The following is a 17,134-nucleotide window of genomic DNA, read 5'->3' as shown; positions in this document are numbered from 1 at the left end:
GGGGGTGGCGGGGCTGGGGTGGGATTGGGGAGGAAAAAATTTTAAAAAATTAAATTTTTTTTGGAGAGGGGGGGTGGGTAGGGTGGGTGGGGGTGGCGGGGCTGGGGTGGGATTGGGGAGGAAAAATTTTAAAAAAAATTAAAAAAAAATTTGGAGGGGGGGTGGGTGGGTGGGGTGGCGGGGCTGGGGTGGGATTGGGGAGGAAAAATTTTATAAAAAAATAATTTTTTTTGGGGGGGGGGGGTGGGTGGGGGTGGGGGTGGCGGGGCTGGGGTGGGATTGGGGAGGAAAAAATTTTTGGGACTTGGTGTATCGAGACCATGGGCTTTTTTGGTCTTTTTGGGGATTTTTTAAGTTTGGTAATGGGTATTATTGGATCTATGGGTCTTATAATACCCATGGGTAATTAACCTACCCACACCATTTAATTTTTCACTTAATGGTCTGGTCCGGTGTGGATCCATTAAGCAATGGGTCGGTTCTGGTTCCGAAACCGTAACAATTTTAATGGTTCTGGTCCGGGTAAAACCCACCCATTGACATCCCTAATTGGAGGTATACTGGTACTATTCACTTTTTATGTTACGGATTGATACAAAATGCCAAATAATATGGACTCTTTAGAGCATTTTTAATGGGTGGGTCTTAGTTTGGGTCTTAGATGGTGGTCCCCATCTAAGATCCACTCCTCTCCAATGCAAAGGTCTTAATTTGGATCTGAAATCCCCATTTTCACTAAAATTTCAATTTCAACACAATTTTGCTAAAATGTTTAATTTTCATTGAAAATAAAATTAAACATTACATTAAAGATAAAAATTACATAATTTAAATTACTTACAAAAAACATAATTTAAAAATCTTAAAACTACATAATCCCCCGACGGTTGAGCACCTATTGAATCAAATGGTTGTGCCATGCCAATTGAGCTTCGTTCATATTCGAAGTATCCATGTTGAGGATCTTCAAATCGAGCTCCTCCCTTTTCACTGCCACGAGCGTCTTCTTGGCCTCGGCTATGCCACTGATTTGGGCCGAATGTTCCTTCATTTCGACGACAACTTTCTCAAGTGGGATTTGATAACATCCGCCTTACGCGTAGGAGCACCCGGCGGTTTGAGGGCGTTGTATTTCTCGGCGGTTGAGCCCCAATATTGGTGCAACTTTTGGTTGTCTCCCAAAATCGGATTGTGGGTAGCCTCCGCCCACAAGATGCAAATGAGCTTCGTCTCGTCGCTGGAGTAGTTGATGCGCGTCACCTTAGGCTTCGCCTCCGCCTCTTCTTCTTCAACGGTTGGCAATTGGGTTGGTTGAGTAGTAGGCACACCCGAAGCAAAGACGTTTGAAGCTTCAGAAAATTGAGCAAACCCCATCATCGGTTGAGTGGTAGGCACACCCAAGCTTCTGCCACATTTCTCTAGATAATCGTCGAATTCACGATCCATTGAGCAAAATTTGAAGAAAAATATAAAACATGGGAAGAGATGGAAGAATGATGTGAGAATATGAAAATTGTGGGAGATAAATACATATTATTTATAGAGGAAAAAAAGCAAATAAAAAAAATTCCTACAAACTAGCCGTTGCTCAACAGTAAACAAGAAAGAAAAAAAGGACCGAAAACGGTCAAAAATTTCAAAATAATTAATTTTTTTTTTACAGCGCGTGTTGAACACGCGCCTCACCATCCGCAGCCTGCGTCCCGGATCTCCAGCTCGACCTCGCTTCGACGTAGCGCGGGGGGGGGTCTCTACTCAATCCGGATCGACCCCTCCCTTCGACCTTGCCATTGGAGTTGCTAGGGCGTGGTTATATATAATATAGGGTTTGCTTATTGTTAGGAAATACTCCCTCCGTCCACTAATTCAACGCCTTGGAGGCAAAACACGGGTTTTAAGAAAAAGTATATTTTTATTAGTTGGGTGGAGAAAGGGACCCACAAAATATATTGTTTATTGGTTGAGTGGAGAAAGGGACCCACAAAGTATATTGTTTATTAGTTAAATGGAGAAAAAGTGTATTGTTTATTGTGTCCCACCAATTAAAATAAGAATAAAAACTTACTAAAAATAGATAGGCCTTGAGTTGGTGGACGGACCAAAAAGGAAAGTAGACATTGAATTAGTGGACGGAGGGAGTATATTTTTTGTGAGAATAATGTATTTTCTATAAAATTAATAAATTCAATGTTAAATTTAATGTATATAAAAAAAAATCGATATGTGTGATATAATAGTTAACTATTGAAGGAGTAATGATCAAACAAGTTTTTATTTAATCAATATGGTAAAGGGTTAGTCTTGGATCAAACCAGCCTGATGGTCAGATGCGCGGGTCGGGCGGGTCAGGGTGTGGGATGGGCGTGTCTCCCGCAGGTAAATATATAAAAACGGTGTAACGATTGGGTTTGGTTTTTATTTTTACAAACCACCAGAGTTCGAAACCTCCTTATAGCATTTTTTTTTCTTCTTTTTTTTTCTGCGTTTTTTGTGTTGCTTTTTTGCAAATTTTTCTTTTTTCCTATTTTTTTTTGCATTTATATTTCTTTTTCTTTTTTTTTTTTATGTATTTACCTTTTTACTTTGTTTTTTCTTCTTCTTCTTTTCTCCAGAGTTCGTTTGTTTGTTTTTTTTTTTTTTTTTGCATTTTTTCCTTTTTTCCTGTTTTTTTCTACATTTTATTTATTTGTGATAATATTTTTGTATCATTACATTTTTTTCATATCAATAGTCACTTTTTTTTACAATAATAATTACTTTACTAAATTGTTTTCTTTATTTTCTTCTATTTTTCTATTTAAATTTTTCTTTTCAACATTTTGTATATATTTTTTCTTTTTTTTACATTTATTTAATCTTTTCTAAAAATACTAGCTTTATTTATATCAATTGTTAATTTTTTTACCACAATAATTATTTGACCAAATAACAAAAATTACAAGTTTTTGTGAGTAAAAATGACAATTGTCATGAAAAAAAATAATAATTTTGAAATATTAAATTTCTTCATATGACTAATTACTTTTTATTAAGACAATAATTACTTTTTTCCATTTATTTCTGCTTTTTTTTAAAAAAATATTACTTTTATTCATATCAATGGTTATTTTTTCTTACGACTATAATTACTTGACTAACTAATTAAAATTACAAGTTTTCGTGAGTAAAAACTAATAATTTTCGTGAAAAAAATAATATTTTTGAAATATTACATTTCTTCATATAAATCTTTACTTTTTATTAAATAATTACTTTTAATAACTATAAAATATACCTTTGTTAGCACAAATTGTTGGGTCCCGGAAGGTCTAGAATAGATGTATGGAGGGGGGAGGGGGGAATACACCTATAGGCTATTTTTCAAACAACAAACTTAACCTTTTTGATTAAACAAATAGTTAAGGAAAACTTTGGTTCCAAAGGTTGAAGACTGATACTAAATCTCTCTTCAGTAAAGAGATATCAGTTAAATCCAAGACTTTAACTGATATGTGTTAGGCTTCGGTCTAGTTTGTAAAACAGAGAAGTGTTAAGAATCCTCATGATTATCAAAGATAAATCAGTCAAACAAATAACACTTAGCAGCGGAAAACTTTTCTTTAGAAATAGCCTTTGTGATTAACACGTTGTCAGGTTTATGTTTCACTTTGCAGTTAATCAGTTTCAGTTAAAGACGCTTGAGCACAAATAAGAAAGTAGAACTGAAAGTAATAAACGACAAGGGGATTTTTACGTGGTTCGTAATCCAATTCCTACATCCACGGTCAGTAGATCACATTGACAAACACTATGGGCTTATGCTTACGGGTGCACAACAAACCTTGAACTGAAACCACACGTTTCAGCACCAACACACTGGGTTGGATTTTTCAAACACACTTAGCGCGCGCTGGGCACTAAGAACTCTTTGGAGTCAGAACACTGGTCTGAACTCCACACAACTTCAAACACTCTTTTCGCTCAGTTGAAAGGAGGTTCGAAAACTACCAACTAGATCACAGAGAACAGGCTCTCTGTAATCAGTAACTTAGGCTTTGGATAAACAATATTTGCCTAAGGTTCTAAGAGAATATATGTAATCATCAATGAACTTATTTTTGGCTTTGTGATTCTCTTCTTCGATTCAAACTTTGGAAGGCTTTGATTGGCTGAGTTGCAATTTCGACAGTGTTTCAGCTTGTGTATTTGAATCGGTGATTATTGAAGTGATCATCGAGCTCTATTTATAGGAGAGGTCTTGAATAGATCCGTTGGCGGAGATGGTCTTCAAGAATTCATCCGTTGGAGAGTAATTCGAATTTTGCTGAGGCTTCAATCTTCGAGGTTCCTTGTTTGGTGAGAAACGGCTACTCAGGTACAAGAGGTAAGGCGCCTCTGAAAAACGTAATCACCAAAAAAGAATGCTCTGCAGAGAAAGGACGATCCTCTGTATCTATTCATTTAATGCGGTTGTACTTTGATTGCGTGGCTTCCTTTTAACGTTGGAGCTTCAGTCCGAGGAAGAATGTCTACTGATACTTGACTTTAGTATCAGCCCGCTGATTCCACGTAGCCAGCATTAGATGAATCAGTCATAACTGATTCTTCAGTTGAGAAACTCATTCTAGTAAAAAAATATCAGTATTTACTTCTGCCTTTAATTGCGAACATCAGTCTTCAGTCCTTCGCTTTTTATTCTTCATTCCTCCGGTCTTCAGTCTTCAGAACACTAGCTAAACTAGAAAAGGAACTCCAATACATGAGTTCACAAAGTTCTAGCCTATTACAAAGAAAACTTAAGGATTTTGGTACCATCAAAACTAGAGCTAGGATATTTCATTAAGTTCCCAACACAAATGTATACTTGTGTTAATATAAGTATTTACCTTCATTCAATATAAAGTATTATACTCCATCCGTATTACAAAAACATGAACAAATGGGAGTGACACAGATCTTAAGAAATGTTAGTTGAAAATTATTGTGAGTGAAAAATAGGTCCCACTTTATAAAGTTTTGTGAGAAAAGTAGTGGTGGGTCATTATGGTTTTTTTTGTGAATAAGTATGAAAATGAGAGATAGAAAATAAGAGGATAATGTACAAAAATAGAAATGTTCATATTTTTGTGAGACACCCAAAAATGGCAAAACGTTCATGTTTTGTGAGACGGAGGGAGTATTTTCTAAACCCTAAACCCTGAAAACTAAATTCTGAACCCTGAACACTAAAGTCTGAACCCTAATAGGAATATTTACTTTTAATAAGCATAAGGTATACATTTGTTCGCACAAATGTATGCTTATATTAATATAAGTATTTAACTTCATTCAATATAAAGTATTATATTTTCTAAACCCTGAACACTAAACACTAAACCTTGAACACTAAATCCTGAACCATAATAGGAATATTTACTTATACTTTTGTTTATATAAGTATTTAACTTCATTCAATATAAAGTATTACTTTTTCTTACAATAATAATTATTTAATCAAATAACTAAAAGTACAAATTCTCATGCATAAAAGTAACAATTATCATGCACAAAATGTAATAATTTTAGAAACATTACATTTCATTGTAACAGTAATTACTTTTACAACAATAATTACTTGACCAAATAGATAAGAATAAAAGTACTAGCGAGTAAAAATAACATTACTCTTTTTCACATCAATAATTACTTTTACTTACAAAAATAATTACATGAGCAAATAACTAACAGTAAAAGTAAAAGTTCTTATGACTAAAAAAATAAACATTATTGTGAAGAAATATAATAATTTTGAAATATTACATATCTTCATATCAATAATTATATTTTTACGACAATAATTACTTGATCAAATACTTAAAAGTACAAGTTCTCATGGATAAAAATAAGAAATAAAAAAAGAAAAACAAATGTACCAAAGAAACAACAAAAATGCACATTAAAAAAAAGAAAAAAAATTCTGAAAATAATACACAAAAAAATAAGGGGCAAAATGAAATATACCCTTTTTAAAAGACAAAACATAAAAAATACCCACTATTTACAAAACAACAAATTATACCAATTTATGACATTTTTACCCTTGTGTACATTTGCGCATTAGTGTCGAGCACTCAAGTGTTGAGTGTCGAGCATAGACTGTCGAGCAATAGTTCAATTTGAACTATTGTTCGACACCTCGAGCATCGAGCATCGAGCAATCGAGTGTTGAGCATAACCGCCGAGTATTAAACTGTCGAGCACTGCGTGGCGAGGTGCGACGAGGATCAAGTGCGCTGTGGTAAAGCGAGGCGAGGCACGGCGACGCAGTGGCGCGCCGTAGTGAGGCGACGCGGCGGAGGCAGATCTGGGAGATCTAGGTGGTGAGGCAGAGGATGGGCGGGGAAGGCCGCTCCTGCGCGCTGTCATTCTTCTCCGGTGCCGCTTCCTTGCCGCCGCGAGCAACCGCCAGCATCGTGTCAATGGAGGCGACATTCTTAGGCATGGAGGGGAAGAAGAAGATACAGAAGCGGGACAACGGCTTGAGGGAGGTGCAGTGAAGGGAAGCGGTGGAGAAAGAGAAGAGAAGATGGAAAGGGCGCGTATTGGGGGGAGGGAACTTACCTGAAAATTTCTTTTTCTTTAAGGGTACAAATGTCAAATTTTTGAAAAAATGGTACTCCCTCCGTCCACAATTTAAAGCCCTACTTCCCCTTAAATTTTTGTCCACAATTTAAAGCCCTATTCTGCTTTTTGTACCTTTTTATCCTCCCTCTTTATTTAAAATTACTACCATTTGCCACTAATGGACCCACCATACAACACCTTTATTATTTTTATATTCTATATTTATTACACTTTATCACTAGTGGACCTACCACACAACACCTTTAACACTTTAGTCAACTACTTTATCACTTTAGTCAACTACCCTTTTATTTCATCCACATCACCATTTTCAGCTTTCTTAGTCTCCGTGCCCACATCAAAGTGGGGCTTTAAATTGTGGACGGAGGGAGTATTATTTATATGTTTTAGTTTGTGTGGGCATTTTTTTGTTTTTGTCTTTGAGAATGGGCATTGTCTACCATTAACCCAAAAAAGAAACAAAATAAACTGCACAAAAGAATAAACAAAAAAATGCATATAAAAAGAAAAAGAACAAGGAAAATAAATAAATAAATAAAAATGCACAAAGAAAAAATCAAAGAAAAAACGCACATAAAAAAAGAGCAAGAAAAAGAATAAATAAAAATGCGAATAAAAAAAGAACAAGAAAAAGAAATAAAAAGAAGAACAAAGAAAAAAAAAAGAACAAGAAAAAGAAATAAATAAAAAGAAGAACAAAGAAAGAAAAAGAACAACAAAGAAAAAATACTAGGTGTTGTGGGTTTCGAACCCTGGTGAAAGAAGGGGGTGAATGACCCCACACAACCACTGTACAAAATTTTCATTTATTGTTAACCAATGAAAATAGCGATTATATATTGTATTATCGGGTCGGGTCAAGTGGGTCAGACCCGGTCTGTGTTGGGTCCCTTAGTGATACTGAATTGGTGTATAAGGGGGTGGGGGTAATACACCAGTAGGCTATTTTTATAAAATAAAACTTGAAACTTCTTTTATAAACTGAAGTGAGTATCGGAACTGATACTTTGACTGAAAAGAGCAGTGTAAGAAAGATCAGTTAAGAGGGGTGTAGACTGATACTGATATTGGTTCGACAATGTAACTTCAGTGCGAAGAACTGGTTGACACACTGATAGTTCAAGGAGGGTTTCAGTCTAATCAGTTTTATGAAATTAGATGAGTGTTAGAAATCTTACTAACTATCCAAAGATTTGTCAGTTAGACTGATAACACTAACAGCAGAAAACATTAGTCCTTCCGTCTTCAGTTATTCAGCCTATTAGTTGTTGGTCTTCAGTCCTTCAAACATTAGTGCTTTGGTCTTCAATACTTCAAGACTTCAGTGCTCTTGTCTTCAGTACTCGTGTTTTCAGTCCTTGCGACTTCAGTGCTTTGGTCTTCAGTCTATACTAGAAAGGTGAACTCCAGCAGTTGAGTTCAAAAAGATTCTAGTCTATTACAACAGTATCTAGGGGTTTTGGAATCATCAAAACAAAGGATAAGATATTTCTTCTTCTTTCCCACCAATTTCCCCATTTTTAATGATGCCAAAACCAATCGAGAAACTTAAACCTCAAGGTATTAGAGCAACACTTCAAGTGCAGTTTTCTAAACTGAAGGAACAACAGTTCCCCCTTAACACGATAATCGTAAACCAGCATTCAGAAGAGCTCATACCAGTAGAAAAACACAAACCAAACACAAGCAAAATTAACCAACAATTAACGAAGAACAAAATTAAATTCAGAGCCTGGACAAAGAGAAATTGTCTTCAGGGTGAAGAGAGAAGCATCATTTTATTAATGGACAAATGAAAGCATGTAAAAGAATACAAAACTACGGATCCTGTCCATAGATCTAGTACAAAACAAGTCTTACATTCTCTGCCCATTATGGCTTGTCTTCCTTGGTGAAGTTCCAGTTGTCCATGATAATCTTGACCTCTTCCTCGATCCGTTTCTTGTCAAAAAGACTACTTGGCATCATAGGTGCTACAATAAAGTTCAGCAGATGAGGATACACTGCTTTCAATTTGTTTGCAGCAATGGACAAGCGCTTCACTTTGTCTTGCTCATCCCAGCTTTTGAGGAAGTGCACCCATGCTTCCCTTATGACTTCTATTGATGGTTCTTTCTTTAGATGAGCGCAAATCCGGAACCACTTGGTGAAGCTCTCCTTCAATCTGACCCACCAATCACTTAGATCATCTGGCACCCAGTTCTCTTGGTGCTTCATGTTTGTTGCAGTGAGGTAAGACTTCCGCATTCCTGCCTTCATGTAGGGCTCTACCTTCTGATAAGGCTTCAAGTTCAGGGCAAGAACAGAGTAACGAGCAGGAGGGGGAGGAGCAGCATTGGTTCTACCAAGATTTAAGCGATTAGGAGCATCTTCGACTCTGTTCGTTGTTGGGTCCCGGAGGGTTAGTGAACAGGTGTATGGAGGGGGGGAGAGAGAATACACCTGTAGGCTATTTTTAAAAAAGCAAACTTTTACAAGTAACTGAAGAGTATCGACTGATACTGAAAAGGTTGACTGATGTGAGCAGTTAAAGAAAATTCAGTTGTAAAGTGGTTGTAGACTGATACTGAAGTAACTTCAGTATTTTTTATTTCAGTTAGACATAGAGCTTTAACTGATATCCACGTAGGGCTTCAGTCTAGAATTTGTAAACAGATGAGTGTTATAAATCTTACTGATTATCCGAAGATTAATCAGTTAGACTAATAACACGAGCAACGGAAAATTAAACTTAGTTCAAATAGCCTGTAGAAAGTTTGTCACTTAAAAAAATCCTTAGTTTATTTTTTCAGTTAGTCAGTTTCAGTTGTAAAATAATTTTAGCGCAAATAAAGAATAACTGAAAGCAAATAAGGAACACAAGGATTTTTACGTGGTTCGAAACAAGTTTCTACGTCCACGGTCAGTTAAACACACTGACAAATACTTTGGGCTTGTGCTTACGGGTGCACATCAAACCTTAGACTGAAAATAGAATTTTCAGTACCAACACACTGGGTTGGATTTCTCGCTCTTTCTTAGCACGCTAAGATAAAATGCCTTTTCCAGTGGGTGGCTGATGAGCCCATCTTTCGTGCTCTTTTCGTGTATCTTTTAGGTCTATATCGAGTCTTATTTTCGTGTGTTTTTGTGTTTTTTGTGTTTGGGAGGACACATTTTGGGCATAAGGACAGGTGGATAGGATCTTGGGCACAACAGGTTGCATTCCGCAAAAGAGGCACAACTTTGAGATCGTTCATGGGCACAACAGTTGTACTCTTGTGCCCAAACCAAGTACCATGAGGGATCTAGTTGCGTTCAAAGGCACAACAGCGAGACAGGAGCAAATTTTGGCATTCCAGGGCACATCAGAAAAAGTTGGTGTTCACGGGCACAGTCGCTAAGAATTGTGATGCTGACTTTGAGGCACAACCTGGCGTGCAAGGGCACAGCGCGCACCCATCAACATAAGGAAAGAATGAGGCGGATATCCACTTACCATGTATAGGAGGATCTTACCTAATTTACTTGCCAAAGTTATGGGATGCATATCTGATAAATCTCAGCAACTTGGTTGCGCCCAAAAACCCTCCGAAACCCTAGTTGCTGCCTACTACGCCCAGAAACCCTAATCTACATGGACCTGGCCCAAGGCCCACTCCTTTCTCTATATAAAGAAACACTTCCCTGCGGCCACAAAAGAGCTGGATACGAATTTTAACACATAATTTCTAGCCATTTTTGACTTTAGATTAATTTGTTTTGTATTTCTATTTTCAATGAGAGTCTAGCCAAGGAAGAAACAAGCCCTTTGGGCACCTTTTTATTTTATGTATTGTTTTTATTTGCTTTAGGCAAAGTTGGTGTTGCCCAAAGATTGCTTTTATTTTTGAACTTCTTTTTCAATTCAAGTATGTTTATTTCGTTTATTTATTTTGTGTTGTTTTATTTAATTATGTCTAGGTAATTGTTTTACTTGATTTGAGGCTAAAAATCGAGTTAAGTATGAGCAAGTGAAATCGTGAGGTCTAATGTGGGCACAAAATTTGTGCAATCACATTCCTGAAGTAATTGGCCTGATTTCAACACAATTTGGACAAACTCGGCACTATATTCGATCGGTACTGTTCTGGGCACGACCAAGTTACAAGCAGTATGTGGGCACAAGTTAGAAGAAATTCGGCTCCACGAAGTGCGGCAATTGTGGGCGAGTGGTAGTATGTCTTCGGACATGCCTGATGACCATTTGGGTCCGACAAACTTCCTATGGGCAACCACATGAAGGGCGCGGATGAGGGTGGGGTAGGCTGCGCACGTGACAAGTGACAAGAGGGCCCAGCTTATTGACATCTGCCCATAACCAACGACGTAAAGGCACAATGACAATCCTTGAACCTATGAGCGATGATTGTGCCCAGACTTGACGAGACTATGCCCAAATTAAGTTTCTTTTATTTTTTTTTTATCTTTCTTTTGTTTTATTTCAGGTTCTTTGTTTCCAGTGCTCTGACTAGGGCACAACCACGAGTGTGTGATCGTGACCGTGACAAGAGAGAATAATACACCCCAACTTCTCATGGGATCGACCCTATACTTACTGCTAGCGGAACCTAGCTGTGGGCATAGAAAAATTATAAATTTATTTGCACGGAGAATCCACCTCATAACGACAAGGCAAATGAATTATCTCCGTCAGTGGCTAAGAACTATGGAGTCAGAACATTGGTCTGAACTCCTCTCTTCTCAAACTCTCTTTTCTCCCAGTTGAAAAGGGTTCAAAATAACAACTAGATTACAGAGAACAGGCTCTCTGTAATTGAAAACTTAGGCTTTGGATAAAATAAGGATTTGCCTAAGATACTAAGTGAATGTGTATAATCAGTGAACTGATTTAGGCTTTGATAATTCTCTTCTTTGATTCAAACTTTTGAAGGCAATGAAAGGCTGAGTTGCAATTTCGGCAGAGGTTCAGCTTGTGCGTTTGAATTGGTGAAGATTGTGATGTTCCTCGAGCTCTATTTTTAGGCGAAGTCTTGAATAGATCCGTTGGCTGAGATGGTCTTCAAGAATTCATCCGTTGTGAGAGAGATTTGAATTTGGCTGAGGCTTTAATCTTTAAGGTTCCTAATTTGGTGAAGAATGATGTCTCAGGTACAACAGGTAAGGCGCCTTTGAAAAGCTTGTACCAAAAAGAAATGCTCTGCAGAGAAAGGACGATCTTCAAAATCTCTGCATTAATGCTACTGCACTTGAAACTACGTGGCTTCGTTTTAACTTAGAAACTTCAGTCCGAGGAAGAATGTCAACTGATACTTGACTTGAGTATCAGTCCGCTAATTCCACGTGGCCAACATTAATACTTCAGTCATAACTAATTCTTTAGTAAGACTCTCGTCTAGTTAATACTTCAGTTTTTGACTTTGTCTTTTCACAGCTATCTTTAGTTGAGGTCTTCAGTCCTCCGATCTTCAGTCTTCAGGACAATAGTCAAACTAGAAAACATGAACTCTAACACTTGAGTTCGAAAAGTTCTAGTCTATTACAAGAAGTTCTAAGAGTTTTGGTATCATCAAAACTAGGGATATGATATTTCATTAAGTTCCCAACGATATTCAATCGTCGCTTGGCAGTGGGTTCCTGAGCCTTGTCTTCTTCTCTCGACCTTTTAAGGTCTTTTGAGGAGGATTTGTAGACTGGCTTATCAATGGGGGCAGTCGCAAACTTCTCAAGGATAGCTTGAGCGGCCTTATTGAAATCTCCCAAAAACTCTTCAACTCTAGCATTAGTGGCAGAGCCTTGAGGACTTTCTCTCCTTGGTGGCCTTTCCCCCTTTTTGGCATCATCTAAAAGGGATGCAACAGAGGCCTGCAGTGTAGCAAACTCTTGGTAAAAATTGGAGACTCTTGCAAAATCGGCCATATGCTTGACCTCTACCATGTCTTTGGCCAGCTTTTCCACCTTTTCTTGGAGAGGCTTGATCTCCGTGTCAACCTTCTCTTTGACCAGCCTCTGGACCTTTATGTCATGTAGAGATATTTGATATTTGAGGTCTTCGATCATGGTGGAGAGTTCAAGGAATTTCTGGGTGGACTTTTCATTGACCTTCTCTCTCAAGATTTCCAAAGTGTCAACCTTGGCTTGCACTTTGAGAAATTCAGCTTGTAGTTTTGGAAATTGAGAGGTGACTGGGATGGTCTTTTGAAAGTGTTCCATGAATTGATCTTTAAGGAAGTCGACAAGTTCCTTCAACTTCTTGTGCTTTTGATCCTCAAGAGATCAATAGTAGATGTGATCTTCGTGCACATCCTTCACATAAGGACCTACTGCATCGATCTGCTTTTGTAGCTTGGTCGCAATTTTGGGAGCATCCTTCAGCTGTTTCTTGAGTTTGATGATCTCTTCTTGCTGTTCTTCAACTAGCAGCTCTATTTCTATCTTTTCCTTCTTCTTCCTGAAAGACATCAGAGGTAGAGATGCTGTGTTGGTGCCTCGAATATCGAGATCTTCAATATCATCCTTTGACTTCTTAGGCTACTCAGATTCAGCATCAGAAGAGGTTGACACACCAAAGGAAGTGGATTCAGAGGCAGGAGCTTTAGAAGAGTCACCCTTGTCAGCCGGAGTACAAGATGAAGCTTCAGTATGGAGTTTCTCTATTTTATCAGTGGCTTCAACTTCTGGCTGAGCAGGAGCGGGAATGGATTGATTTTCTTCAGTCGTCTGAGTCTCTGTCTAAGTTGGAGCAGGAGTGGACTGATATCCTTCAGTCATTTCAGTCTCGGACTAATTTGGAACATCAGTAGACTGAACTCCTTCAGTGGACTTGGCTCATTTAGTAGATTGAGCTCCATCAGTGGGCTGATCTATTTCAGTGTACTAAGCGCCTTCATCAATAGTCTTAGGAGCTTCAGTATTTTCAGGAGCTGGGATATCAGTAGCTAGCTTGGACACATCAGAGGGAGCTTTGATTGGATCAGTGGTCGGAATATCAGTTGACTGCTGAGGAATTTTAGCGAATTCTTCAGTAATAGCTATGTCATCAATGACCATAACCTCGGCCCGTGGTTGTTCTACTCCAGTGTTTGGTTCAGTGACTGGAGTTTCAGTAGGAGTGAGAACCACATCTTCAGTTGATGATTTGGGAACTTCCTCAATAATTCCCTTGGCCGAGTCATCAGCCACTTCAGTGGATGCATTTGTATCAAGAGCAGAAGTATCCTCAACCATTTTAATGTCTTCATTGGTTGGGATATCAGTGGGGGCATCCACATCCATTCTTACAACATCAGTGTCCGGATTAACCTCTTCAGCAGCATCTTGGGGCTCATTGGATTCCGGAGCAGATGAGCTTGGCTTGGTTGGTGTGAAGGCATCTCCAGCAGTTGCAAAAATTTTGGGGATGATTTTGAGAGCAGAATCCATTTGCTCTAGAGAGGGCGATGCAGATTTTTCTGGAGAAGACTTGGGAGATTCAGGATCCACAGTCTCCACATGTCCTTCTGGAGTTTTTGGGTGAGGGGATGATGGCTCTTCTGTTGGAGCTTTAGAAGAAGCAACATCATCAGACTGAGCTGGATCATCTGCAAGGATTTCAATGGAACCAACAATGATAATATCTTCAACAGCAACAACTTCAGTGGACTGTTCTCCAATATCAATTGCATGTGTTGGTTGCTCCTCAAGCACATCATCATCAGTTAAGTGAGTGATGGCTTCCAGATCCATAAAAACAGGATCAACATTGAAGCTTGTAGCACCGGGCTGAGTCCGGTAAACCTGATTATAGGTTTCTTGCTTTATAGTCATCAACTCAACATTTCCTGCTGGATCCCTGGAATCAAAACCAGTAGCAAACAAGTAATCATGTATTACTGGGAAAACATCATGTATGGCATCCCACATATTAGATATGCCAAACTTATTGTACAGCTCCGATTCAGCAGAATCCAAAGCGGAGTCAGGCAGCACGGCATTGAGGCCATGAATCTGATTCCGATGAGCAGTTTTGATGTAGGTGTAGAAGGAAGATCCACAATATCTTGGTATTGTTGTGGATGATTATTAGGGCGGATGTTGGGGATATGTGTATGGACGAAGAATTGTGCCCGTCTTAGGAAGGAAGTCCTAAGAGCTTCAGGGCTGGGCTCACTAGACCTTGAAGTTGATGGAATAGATGGGTCAGAAGCTGAAACAATCGTGAGGAGTATTTCAGAGCATTGTTGGTATAGATTTCGAAGGTGGGTGGTGTGTGTATTTTAGTTACCTAGTTTAGCGTGTGTTTGCTATGATTTTATGTGATTTTACATGGTTTGTGAAATTTTGGATGTAGGAATTGAGCGAAAATTGGAGATGATCTTGTGAATGGAAGAAGTTGAAGGAAATCGAGTTTTTTGCATGGATTTGGTGAGGATGGTGGACTATAAAGAAGAAGTTTTGAGATTGGGCTTGGAATTAATTATCTAGAATATAATTAAGTCCAAAACTCTTGATTTTAATTATTTCATATGCTTTATTTTTTGTAAGGGCCGAAAATTACCCATTTAATGGGCTAGACTTGGTCACTTAAGGGTTTTAATCCCTTGATTTAGTTTTATGGTTAGCCGCCACTTTAGTAGTATATATTAGATAATTAGGTTGACTTTTGAGACACTTTTAATTCCTTATTTGTGCTCTGCACGTTTTTTTACAGTTAGTCTAGTTAGGTTTTAATTGTTTTGTTTTAGCTTTGGTGCTTTTTAGAGAGTGGCGGCGATAGGAAATATTCATCAAGGCAGACGGTTTAATTTTCATTGATTTTCAAGTGGTGATCTCTTATTTATTTCAATTGCAATTTATTTTATTTTTATTGTTCTATGTTTGCTTTAATTTATTTGATTGTTTATAGTTTGATTATGAGTAGCTAAACTTTTAATTCGGCGAGAATAATGAAACTCTAATTTATTAATATGTGAGACCTAATTGGTTTTAAAATTGGTTCCTATTGATTTCGATTTATTCCTAGGGTTTAAAGATAATTTTGATTTTATTTAAGCCTGATCAACTTAGATTAAATTGGATTACAGTCAATTAGCACCTCCAATCCGTAATTGTTGGAATAGGGCTGATTAGTGATAAATCTACCGTGTTCGTAATAGGAATAAATTGGTGGATTAATTATTACTAGTGTATCTAGGATAATTGGTCTAAATTGTGTTCCTTCATCTTAATGCTATTAGAATATTAAATCTAAGACTGGCGTATCCAGCTAGGTTATATTTTAATAAGGGAAATAGGCAGGACTAGCGTATCTAGCCGTCTATCGACATAGTAAGTAGGAATTGAGGTATGTCAGTGCGTATCACGGTATCCTATAACTAGTTGGTTAATAGGGATTAATTAATTATTGCGTCGATGATCAGAGCTTTGAATTAGTGTGGATTTATTTGAGCCGAATTACCTTTCTATTGATATTTTTCTAGAGTCTTTTATTTGATTAATTTTGTTTTCTTAGTTTAATTAATATTTTCTCAAACTAAGGCGTGGTGGCATCACCAAAATTATAGATTTTAGGGAATTGAATGATTTTACCTGCTCTCTGTGGGATCGACCCTGCTTGTCATTATACTAATTAGTTTTTTTATAATTCTGCAGGAATTATTTAGTGGAAAATGACGTCCACCAGTGGGGCATATCAACAATCCATTAAGAGAGAGGAGTTTGAGGAGATTTCTGTAGAGTTTGAGGAGAAGGGTTGTGCATCATAGGATAATGGATGGGGATATTTTGCGTTGGTTGTGGAGGCTGAAGAAAAGAAGGAGGAGGAGAGTGATCTGGTGAAAGATGAGGGTTATGAGGGGATTCAACCTGTTGAGCCTCAGAAGATTGAAGCGCTTGAGAAGATGGTTCAGCAGATTGGCGGTTGGGAACCTCAGATTCAAGGCCCGAAGATGTTTGAATTGAGAGAGGTGCATTAGTAGGAGCTACAAAAGCAGTGGCTGTCGTGAGGACATGCACTGTGGATTTGCCGGAGCCACATTTGGATCTAGTTGTGCGTGCTCGATGGGTGGGACCAGTGGACGGTGATGTAACTTCAGCCGCCGCTGATGTTGGAAGTGGTGCACTACTTGCACGAGAGGGGCCTTCATCATTCTTGAAGAGGCAATTTTTGTCAGGGACCTCCATGGTGTTCTTCCAGTAGCAGCACCTAGGTTTTGCGCCTTTGATTATAATGGAAGACACACGGCTCCCTTGCCTCAGTAGCTTTTTAGAGTGAGGCTGGTTCTTCTCCTCTGCAAGAACTTGGAAAAAAGCATTATGCCAATTGAATTGCCATTCTTGCATGAGGGCCGCCATCACTATCTTCTGTGGTTGCGACAGTTGTTCTGGCGATCCCTAGATGTTAAACCAACACCCCTTGATAATTTTGGCCAGGGCTTTGTAGCCTTTATGGAACGTGCTTATCTTGAGCGTTCCGTTGGTCTTGAAGAGTTCCCGACCTTTCTCTTCAGTTTTCTTCTTGAAGGCCGAGAGGAGAGTCTCGTTGGTGGCGTTGGTGGCCAGGATAGGAAGAGGA

Source organism: Salvia miltiorrhiza, chromosome 8 (assembly GCF_028751815.1).
Source record: "Salvia miltiorrhiza cultivar Shanhuang (shh) chromosome 8, IMPLAD_Smil_shh, whole genome shotgun sequence".
Taxonomy (NCBI): Eukaryota; Viridiplantae; Streptophyta; class Magnoliopsida; order Lamiales; family Lamiaceae; genus Salvia; species Salvia miltiorrhiza.
Note: the sequence above shows the minus strand (reverse complement) of the source record.